General features: G+C 41.1%; 1 protein-coding gene across 1 annotated transcript in view; it reads right to left on the bottom strand.

Moving 5' to 3' along the window:
• Window positions 1–9417, bottom strand: part of atxn1a (ataxin 1a) — an 89859-nt gene that overhangs the window by 16094 nt on the left and 64348 nt on the right. The gene's annotated exons all lie outside the window — the stretch shown is intronic.

Raw genomic sequence — 9417 nt, 5'->3', positions numbered from 1 at the left:
TAGAGAGAGACAGACAGAAAGAGAGTACATGAAAGAGTGACACATGGTAAACTCATCCACACACACAGATATGTTTGTATGTCAGGCTGCAACCATGATGGATTTTTTTTGGGGGGGGGAGTTTACTACCTCATCATGACTTACGGGATAACAGAAAATTTTCATTTTATTGTCGTATAAAAGCAGAAAATCCTCAAATTTGAGAAGATGGAACGAGAAAATGTGAACATTTCTGCCCGATAGAGAAAAATGAATTATCAAAATCAACATTGCTTCAGTCATCAATTTGATTCATTGAGAACTGTTGCATCATTACATGTATCCTGAAGACATCCACACAACACCACATACACTCACTGTCTCCGAGGTGCAAGTTTGAGATTGAGATCGATGACAGACAAGCAAAATATCAACCGCTGTCCTTTTCTCCTCGTTTGCTGATACATTAAGTTTTATACTCAACAGGATGCTGCATTTCCTGGTCTTGACCACTAGATGGCATGACAGCTTACCAGTGAAGAGCAGTCTATTTCCGTTAGTTAGCTGACCTAGTTAAAAGACCATTTGGAAGTAAATATAGATGAAATGTGCTCCTCAATGCTATGAGATGTAGCACGCACAGGGAAGAAATGAGCACTCACTCATAATATGTTAACACACACACACACACACACACACACACACACACACACACACACACACACACACACACACACACACACACAAATTGTAATGATTCCCACTAGACTCAGTGGGTCTAAACACACACTAAAAAAATACATCCTGTTTGTGTTGGTTGGTCTTCCTGTCAGCCTGAAATCAATCCAAGAGCTCCAGTTTTTGGCACTCAGGTTTAACTATTGCAGGCAGCAAGGAGACATTTCAACTTTTGCTTTTAATGTGAAGTGGATTAAAAGAACACACAAAATGTATAAAGTGAGGCTCGGCTGAGTAAGAGGATTGAAAAGTAATAATCTGAGAGTTCTTTGTGTTTCTTTCATTTTTGAAGGCATTTTTGGTGATAGGCAGAGGAGCTGTTATGTTTTTACATTGATCATCTGTCAGTCAAGTAAAATAGCAGTAGACTTTCTTTTGGTGCAGTTTGACTTTCTGAGTGCTGCTCTACTTTTACAGTCTGCAATTTTCTATATCACCAAAAATAAGGCAAAATTATCTTCCTCTTTTGAAACCACATATTATTTTTCTTTTAAATATAATTTTCGACCAAAACTGGAGCTCTTTTGGGTGCAATTTTAGAAGCCATAACTTTATCAAGTTTGAATCCACCTCGTACCACTGCTGCATTGTTTTATATTTTCTTAATAGTATCTTATTATTGAGTTGTCAAAGATAAGAATGGACCATGGGAGAGACACAGAAGGCCAAGGACAAAAGTGTCGAAAAAGATAGAGGGATTCAATACACAGTCATAAGGCACACAGAAAGTCAAATTAGTAAAGACTGAAAGAAAACCAGACTACATATTGTATTTGTTTCACAGCCTGCTTTGTTTTGACGGTGACCTCAACAGCGCAGCAACACTTCTCTTTTGCCTTGGCAGATAATTGAAACCTCTCTGCATTGAATCATAATTTATTTGTGTGGGTTTGTTTACAACCTGCCGTCAAGTAAAAGCACGGGAGACAGACAGAGAGAGAGAGAGGGAGAGAGAAAGAGAAAGGGAGAGAGGGAGAGAGTAGAGAATGAGCAGAGAGAGGAGGGAATCAGAAGTTCCAACTTTCTGTGCAGTGATTTCACTTCTTTCTCTGCATGTATCTGTCTTTGTTCGGCGGGGCCGTCTCCACACCTGTCTGGCTAACATGGTCACACATCAACAGCCTTCGATCATTTCTGAGAGCTCACACTCTGCTCTCCACCTCCAGCGAACACACGACCCACATTATACCCGTGTTCCTTCGATTTTTGCTGTTGTGCAACCATTTCGACCAAGAAAACTGTTTTGGTTAGATTTGAATATCAAGTGGAGAGCATCATTAAATGTCTTGAACGTCACCACTTGATCATAACGTACCAAGATCGAGTTTACTTTCCCTCTGCATTACCCATGTTTTGTTGTGCTTAAGCCAAAACATTTCTTGTTAAACTTGTCATCTCCTCAAAATTCACATCTTTTCTTCATTACTGATATATAACATGAAATTAGTTCTTTATCTATTTTTTCACAACTATATAACATGAAAAACTAAGATATTGTGACTGTCTGAGATATTTTTGCTTGTATTAAACACAATCCATTATGCTCATGCAGAAATAAATTCAAAGAATTCCTTGAATTTCCTCTTTTGCAATTTCTTCAGTTATATTTTTCAGTGACACCCCTTTTGGAATTTACTAGAAATGACCAACGTGAAATGTAAATCAAGATACAGGCAGTGGATTTTTCAATAGGACTCACTTAAACATCCAAACTGAGTCAGTGATCTCCTCGTAATAGGAATCAATGAAATGTTGAAAATTTCCACACTAAAGCTTGCCTCATTCTCTCTCAGTCGTCTGCCTTTGTGCAGAGCAGAGTACAGTCTCAGTCACAGCCAGTCACTAAGGAAACTGATGAAAAGCTTCTATATATATACACACACACACACACACACACACACATATATACATATCACAGACTTTCTGTGCTCTCTCTGCCTCACACACACACACACACACACACACACACACACACACACACACACACACACACACACACACACAAACTCACTCGCAGCGCGCTCTCAGTCACCCACGCAAACTTCACACACACTGTGGTTATGACAACAGCATCCCCCGCCTGCCTACGCTCACTTTACCCATCTATCCCCCCGCCGTCTCTGTCGGCGAAAGTCTCAGCTCTCTTGTTTATCAGTGTCTTTCCATCTGTCTCATGTGTGTGTGTGTGTGTGTGTGTGTGTGTGTGTGTGTGTGTGTGTGTGTGTGTGAGAGAGAGCTTGTGAGACAGCAGGTGCAGAGCCATCTAATGGTCACATACCAAAAACAAATGATCACTGGCAGACAAGCTCTATAAAGGCACGCCCTCATTATGCTTTAATCATATCATACCCATGTTCTCTTCCTAATCTAATATTCATAACCTTTTGTAATCATTTCACAATCACGTTAACAATGCCCTCTGAACTTTGGGCCTGTTACACACTCTACAAATATCTTCCACTCCCCCCCCCCCCCCCCCATACCGCTGTCTCTCACAAACCCTCTGCCAGACTGTGTTAACTTCCTGGCAGTGTAGTGTGCCACTTCGGCCCAAGCCACATCCCATTCACAAACCTACTAATCCACACACACTATTAGATCCCTGCTAGTCACACACACACACACACACACACACACACACACACACACACACACACACACACAAAGAAGTATGTATGTGTGTGTGTGTGTGCGCAGGATTAGGGAGGGACTGGAATGGATGGGCAAATCACTGCTAAGCTCCTCTATTGCTGTATAATCCTACTGAGTACACACACACACACACACACACACACACACACACACAAATGTGTAAATATGCAAACATACATTCAGATGTGCACATGCGCGCGCGCGCACACACACGCACGCACGCACGCACGCACGCACGCACACACACACACACACACACACACACACACACACTCTCTCTCATTCATCTTCACACAAGTGTATCTGCACACACCCACTCACACTAACAATATCACAGACATTGAGACACAAATATGCAGGCAAAATTCCAACACACTTATTCAAGAGCAAATGCAGACATAAACACCCAAATATTATTTCAAAGACAATACACAGTATAATCCTGTTCAGGGAATGTGTGTTGCGGCACAAAAGGGAGAAAGAGAGAAATGTGGGATGAGAGAGAAAATAAGATCTTTTTTTTTTAAATTTTTTTTTATAAAAGACCCCACTGAAGAGAGAAAATCGAAGACAGAAAGTAAAAGGAAAGATAAATGTAATTCAAACTCCATTCATCATCATACCACCTATTCATTGATGCTACCAACACAAGTGTCACGCCTCTGTCCATTCATTCAATGTATAACCCTAACATGAATAAATAAAAAGAGAAAGTCACTCACTTCAAAAGAGGCACAGCAGAGAATCTATATTTTTGTTATTGACTACGACAGCTCATATAGTGTTTCTCGAACAAACTGTACAGGTTTAAGACTAGGATGTGAGATAATGGCTTGCAAAATACAGCTCCTCCACTACTTTATTGACTTAATCTGACATATCACAAGATTTTCTATTGACATGGATCATATTTCTTTGTGTAATGTGAAAGCCACAAACCCACAACATGTGACCCCTGCTGTTATCCTCAGCTACACCATCTTTGTTTTCTGGTCAACAAAAAAGCTCTAATAAACCCGCTGCACACGACACGCTTTTTACCAAACATTACATTCAGCAGAAGGGCAGATAAATACTAATGTTGTGCTCCACCTGGATGTGTAAATAAGCAACTGTATTGCTATGACAGGGTTGAGGTCACAGCTTCTTTATGCTGCCCCAAAGTGACCGAAAACTTGAGTTAATGCAATATTAAAGCCACTATTTGTTGAATATTTATGGTTTATTGACATAATGACAGCCCCCCCCATCAAAATTTGGTCCAGTCTATGAGCAGCGTTTATCATCTAAGTGTCCCTGAATCATATTTGTGAATGGGGGATGGGAGAAGTGTACCAGCCTGATATGCAAAGTCGTTTTAAATTGTACAACCCATGACTTCAAATAACAATCAATAAACATGAATTTTAAATTATATCTAACAGCCCAACCTGGTAACACACGCATGCACTCCATACACAGGTTGCCACTGGCAGAGCATATTGTTCTTAAATGGATTCCCCTTCCTCACTCTTCACATTAGAAGGCCATTTGCAATGCTAATTTCAAACAAATCCTCTTTAATGTTTGTAGCACCTCATCTTTGTAAACCCGTGATCTGCTCATGTGGCTGAGATGCGATGAGAAATGCGAGCAGAAAATCAGACTCAGCTGATGTGACTGAGATCATTTCTAAGCTGAAGTCAGGCTGACAGGTGTGGGATGTGTGACTCTGAGGGGCTGCAGGGAGCGCAGTGATGAACAGAACGGCTGTGGAGACAAATATTAACACACACACACACACACACACACACACACACACACACACACACACACACACACACACACACCACTACACTACACTAATGGTGGTGGATTTCACTGTTGGTGAACACACACTTTGTTTTTTCTTGCTTGACAGCATCGAAGTAAAAGAACACACACAAACAGATTTTCGTGATGGCGCCTGCACGTGTCCACATGTAGGACAGAGGACCGTACTGCTGTGTCCGCTGAAGGTGAACTGCCCTGCTCTAATGGGCGTAGACAGGCAGACTGGCACTAATTGGCATGAATGGGTATGACAGCGGGCATTGTGTGGATAAAAGAGAGGTGAGCGACTGCTCAGCGTGTGTCCTTGTCTGTGAATAATGTGTTCCACCTTTTCAAAGGCACACAGACAAAAATGGCAGACAGGCAGCAGTGCCAGTTGACCACACATTCATCAAAACTCTACACAGACACACATCCAACACTCCTGAGACTCAACAGGACACGCATGCAGTACACACCGGAGCCATACAGAACCCAGCCATCGTCCAAACAAACAAATTCCACATCCAGGAAAACACACACACACACACACACACACACACACACACACACACACACACACACACACACACACACACACACACACACACAATGGCAACACACTCCACAGGTGTCTGCATGCTGCCCAGCAGCAACCCTGCTCTCGAGGCCAAAAGCTGCATGATGAACACAACAATAGACTTTGATGAAACACTCCAACCCATATGCATGTCCATTCATGCACCTGTATACAATCATGTTTAATAGCTACGCTGATTGCTGTCAGGCTCCCAGAAGGGAATATGGCTTTGTGTTTGCTGGGAACAAAGGGACAAATGTTTCCTGCTCCAAATCTGTGATCAGCTGGAAATACTCTGGCAGAAAAGTAAGATGCTTTGTTCATGTTTTTATGTACAAATAACTAAAATGTAGGTGGTGACATCTTCACTTACACATTGAGCATATAGAGGGCAAAGTGTATTTTTACACTCATGCACAAATACAGAGAAATTAATTGATATTTTGCAATTAGGAGCAGGATATTTTATAAACTGGAGTTTGAAATGCAAATACATCACAAACGGGGAAAAGCCTTTATAGCTTATTTCTACTATTTGTTGCCAATGAATTGTGGTATTCTGAGTTCTTGTCTATCAATGAAATATTACTTCTCTGCATTTTCTTACTCGGCATATGGCTGATGATACTGACCAATGCATTTACTGGACTCTAATACACATATTCTCAATTCGTTTATCTTTGTGCTTGATTATTAATTTTCTAACTTTTCCTGACTCAATAAACAAATTTGCATTCAGAGGCTTCTATTGCACTCTCTTTGACTGCTATCAGACTATTGAATATCATCATCTATCGGTCCCAGATATGGGCTAGTATCGGACAAATAAAACTTCTAGTAGGTGCAGGAGATGATTATCAATAACATATAACTGTTGTCATGGTAACAATAACAAACAAATGGTTAATGTTGTGACATGGTTGGAGTTTGAAGTTACCATGAAGACCATGAAGTTAAATACATTACATAAGTGTAATTTAAGCATGTAACTTAAAATCAGTCAACGCTGACTTTTGTTTTCAACACTTTACCTGTTTAAAACTTTGCAGAGAGAAAGACAAAAGGAAAACAGACAGAGTGACCACAGAGGTTTGTCAGTGCCCTCCTCACTTTTCCAACGAATCTGTCAATTCCTTTCAACATCATTATTTTTTACACACACACACACACACACACACACACACACACACACACACACACACACACACACACACACACACACACACACACACACACACACACACACACACACACACACATGCACGCACAAAAAGAGTTGTCTTAAGGGTTTTCCTCTGACACAAAAAAAAACCTTTGACCCTGACCCCATTTAATGCCAAACCCAATATTTGCCTGGAAGACCACATATTTTGACTGCGGTTATGTAAGGCTTTGCAGAGGTGGAGAGAAAATAGCGGGAGGGACGGATGAAAAGAGTAGAGGAGAGGAGGATATGGGGGAGGAGAAGAGGGATAACAGGATAAACTCTCACAGAAAAAGTGGGAGACAGTGATGTCACCTTGTAGTAGCACTGCAGTGAGTCGGACAAAGAAAGAGAGAGAGAGACTGAAAGAGACAAATGGAAGAGAAAAAGGTGGAGAGAGAAAAGGGATATTGAGAAAAAGACTGAAGAGATCTATTAGCTGATAGGAGACATGCAGACAACCTCCCACTCCTGAGGCGATTGATTTGAGGTTATTGTGCTGAATGCTGTGTGTGTGTGTGTGTGTGTGTGTGTGTGTGTGTGTGTGTGTCTGTCTGTCTGTCTGTCTGTCTGTCTGTCTGAGTGAGTGAGTGACGCTGAATCTCTGGCTTTGGGCCTCAGGGCAAAATGTAGTACTACTAGAAATCTCTCTTTGGAGACTGCATTTAGTCTTTCTCCTCTCAGTGAGTGCGTGCTTTAGTAACATGTGTGTGTGGGTGTGTTGGCATCACTCATGAGGTGGTGTTCACACAAGGTAAAACAGGCCTTGGTTTTTGGTCAATGTAAGTGGCGATTCTGGTGACGTTTCCAGGTAATAAATGGAAGTCAAGGCAGTGTCCTCTTAAGTGACAAAAACAAGTTTGTCTGTCTGTGTGTGTTTCAAGAGGACAGCATAATGGAATGCCTAGGTTCAAGACTTGCCAAGAGCACTTTTCCCATACACTCGGGAGCCAAGACTTCCCCAACCAGCCAAGAATAGCAGAGACTCTCTCCCTCTCTTTTCTACTCTCTCTCACCCACTCCCACACAAACACACAAGCACTCGCACTGTTTGGATCTGAGAAAAAGGGTGTGAAAGAGGAAAGAACAGACTTGCACTTAAATCAGCAGAGTGAAAAAGAAAAAGGGAGGAGGGACGTTTTTCTAAATTATACTTACATTGTACAACAAGCAGTACAGCATGTTCGCTGGGATTTTCAGGCCAAATATGCACTTTGGAAACATGTTTTTGATCAATACAACCAACTAATGACGCTTTGTTTGAACTTGAATGAACTAACAGGCAGATAGGAGGAGCAAAGGAGTGAAAGCTTGTGAGGGAGAAATAAATAGAGGGAGGGAGAGATGTATTCAACATATAGACAGAGATTCCAGCAGGGAAAAAAAAAAATGCAGCACTCTCTAAACTCATTGCTCCCTGTGGGGCGGATTGGGTTTGCTCTCTCTGTGAATGTATATGTGAGTGTATGTACGCTTAAACAAGGATGGGCTTTTTTTTCTTTTCTTCTGAGACAGCAATAAATTTGCGGATAAAAATGAGGCCCAGAGAGCATTCCCTATATTCCCACTGCACAGCACCAAATGTTGAGGCAACATGGTTTCTACTCCAAAAGCATGAACATGAATGAAAAGAAGAAGCCTCATTATTACCAACAATGAAGTAGTTATACACCTTAATTCTTTTCTCTTAAAAATGGTTCATATCAGTGTTTATGTATGAATGACTTTTACAAAAATCTGCATTTCAAATGACTTCATTTGATTTCAACTAGCGAATACTCCTTAATACGTGTGACTAGACTGGTTTAATGCTGATCACCACATTGGGCAAAATTAGAAAAAAAACATCAACGTCATCTTTGCAAAATTAGACTCATCCATGTGAAGTCCTTATTAAGCACATTAATCTTTCGCAGCGACTTATTGGATTATCGTGTTTCTCTACGGCTGAGATTGTTGTCCAAAACAGTCGGGGCTACTTTTTAATGTCTGCACAGTTGATGCCGTCAGTGTGCAATAATGAAATGTTTTTAATTAGTTATTATTAGCTAGTAGCTGGATAGATCAGAGCTGCCTTGAGGCCTGGCAATTAGTATCTTGACATTACAGTAAAGTCAAACGTGGATCTTCCCCTCTATGCGCGACTTCTGAGTGGAGGTCAGGTAGTGTTTGTTATTTAAGTCACTCATTAGCATTGTTTCTCACGACAGCCGTAAACAGACACACAAGAGTATTTCTCAAGGGAGAAAACACTCCAAACATGCAGAGAATGGAGAAAACTTTACTTGAACGCTTGTTCATATTGATTCTCATGATTGGCCAGAAAAATGTCTTCTACTGTGGTGAGTACAGAGACTATCCATCAAAGAGAAAGCCAGAGTTCAAATCCTTGACCTTGTGCATTTGCTCAACTGAAATGTCTGTCTGTGGGAAAGATAATCGCCAGCAGCTCAAAGGGTGCTATTCTGTAGCC

Source organism: Embiotoca jacksoni, unplaced genomic scaffold (assembly GCF_022577435.1).
Source record: "Embiotoca jacksoni isolate LCO1_2020_lvr unplaced genomic scaffold, fEmbJac1.0.p SCAF_7, whole genome shotgun sequence".
NCBI classification, from domain to species: Eukaryota; Metazoa; Chordata; class Actinopteri; family Embiotocidae; genus Embiotoca; species Embiotoca jacksoni.
This window is presented reverse-complemented; position numbering and strand designations above follow the sequence as displayed.